We start from the raw sequence: 2003 nt of genomic DNA on the forward strand, positions 1-2003 counted from the left end.
TGGGGTGCTTCTCTGCCCCTCCCCAGCTCAAAATCGGCACCAGAAGCTACTGTTCATGGAAGACCTAGCGTACACCTGCTTGCACCCTTGCCGACAAGCTTGCGACCTGGCAATTTACGAACTTCTCTGAGCCTCAGTTCTCTCTCCCGCAAAATGGGCACCTTAACACCGATCCTGCAGAACGGTTGTGATCGAGGCGGGCATCCAGCCTTCCATTGTTTCTTTCCTTGATTCCGCCTCGTTGCCTAGCATGTCAGTTTACCCCTGGTTTGCACCTCCGACTCTGCTGTGGGCTTGGCAGCTGTGTCACCAGGCTCATCAGGCTGTAGGATAAGCAATTTAATTAGGCTCTGAGGAGGTTGGGAGTCTGTCCTAGGGGTCAAGTTCTCAAGCCTCAGAATGTGGACCTGTGACGTCTTTTTGGTCCCCGGAGACATTCTTCTGTAGCTATGTGGGAGGTCTCTGTGCTCCGGACTGGGAGGTTGCCAGACGGCTGTGGAGTGATCGGTGACATTGGTTCTGGGAGGGACGAGGCCACCGGGCTCTGGGCTGCTCGGACTCCAGCGTGTTGAGCCCTGGGAGGAGTTGTGATGAACCGGGAAGGATTCTTAGCAGGAGACCCAGGATTCAGAGGTCTCAGAAAACAGCATCGCACAAGGTACTGACGCGGTATGACTGTATCGTTCAGCTTCCGCTGGGCTGTGCCGAATAACCACCACCAAAACTCGGTGGTTGTCATAAAAAAGGTCTGTCCTCGATAATGGTGCACGTTGCCTGTGACGCTTGGCTCCACACCCTCTTCATTCCAGGATTTCGGGCGGAAGGATCAGCGAGGGAAGTGCTGTGTTTGAGGCCGGGGAGAAAAGCGTGGTGGTAGAATCCTGAGATGGCTCTAACGGTCTGCTTAGAGGTGACACGTCATCGCTTCTGTTCACGCAGCATTGGCCAAAGCAAGTCATGTGACCGAGTCCATCACTAGTGAGGGTGAGGGTGGGGAGACACAGTTGTATGAATTATCTACTACTGCGTAATAAATTACTCACAACCGTAGTGGCTCAATGCAACAATTATCATTTATTAGCTCACATAGGTTCTGCGGGTCGAGAATTCGGGAGTGACTCGGCTGAAGAGAGATTTCTCATTTGTTGCAGCTAAGAGGTTGGTGGGGCTGCGGTCATCTACGTGCTTGACTGGCTGGAGGCTCTTCTTCCAAGATGGGTGACTAATGTAGCTGGTGTACTGGGGCTGGCTTTTGGTGGGAGGCCTCCACTCCTCACCGTGTGGACATCCCCAGAGGGCCCCTTGCATGTCCTTACGTGGTGGCTGGATTCCTTCGGAGCGAGCAATCCAAGAGAGAGCAAGGTGGAAGCCGCCATGTCTTCAATGACCTAGTCTCAGAAGTCAGCCACCATCGCTTCTACAATAGCCTATTGGTTACACAGGACTCCCTCTTTGGTGGGGCAGGAAGTGTGATCCCCAGGGGAGGGAGGGGATTGTATGGGGCCATCTACGGTAACCTGTCCTCTGGTCCCCAGTCAGTCATATCCCTCTGACATGTGAATATTCTTACCTCCTCCCGAAGTCTCATATTATGGCTCATAATTTAAAACTTCAGCATCCAAATCAGGAACAGATGAGATTCTTGGGTGAGATTCTTCAAGCGTTGCTCTTTGAGTCCCCCTTGGCCGGCAGACACATGAACTGAAGAAATAGTAATGTGTCCCCTACCCAGCCACCCAGACAACATGCAATAGTGTGAGAGGTGTAACCATTGGAGACACTTCCCATTCAAAAAAGGAGGCATATGGGAGTCACCGGCCAATAGCGATGGTAACATATATCAGAACTTTCCGTGTTGAGAGTTCTTTCATTGGAACTCAACGGCTAGGAATAATTCTCCGTGGCTCTTGGCTCTGCCCTATGGGATCTTGGATTTGCCTTCAGACTTATCTTTCCTTTTCCATGAAAGGCAGCTAATGTTAGCCATTGATTGATTTTCTCAG

General features: G+C 51.6%; 1 long non-coding RNA gene across 1 annotated transcript; it reads right to left on the bottom strand.

The window, feature by feature from the left end:
• Window positions 1–1055: 1055 nt before the first annotated feature.
• On the bottom strand, window positions 1056–1775 carry LOC144227859 (uncharacterized). The gene is made up of 2 exons (XR_013334057.1): window positions 1571–1775; window positions 1056–1331 (listed from the first exon to the last, which is right to left on the bottom strand). It is a non-coding gene; the product is annotated as an uncharacterized LOC144227859 (long non-coding RNA).
• Between the last annotated feature and the right edge of the window lie 228 nt (window positions 1776–2003).

The sequence above is a fragment of the Crocuta crocuta genome, unplaced genomic scaffold (genome assembly GCF_008692635.1).
Source record: "Crocuta crocuta isolate KB4526 unplaced genomic scaffold, BGI_CrCroc_1.0 scaffold53, whole genome shotgun sequence".
Taxonomy (NCBI): Eukaryota; Metazoa; Chordata; class Mammalia; order Carnivora; family Hyaenidae; genus Crocuta; species Crocuta crocuta.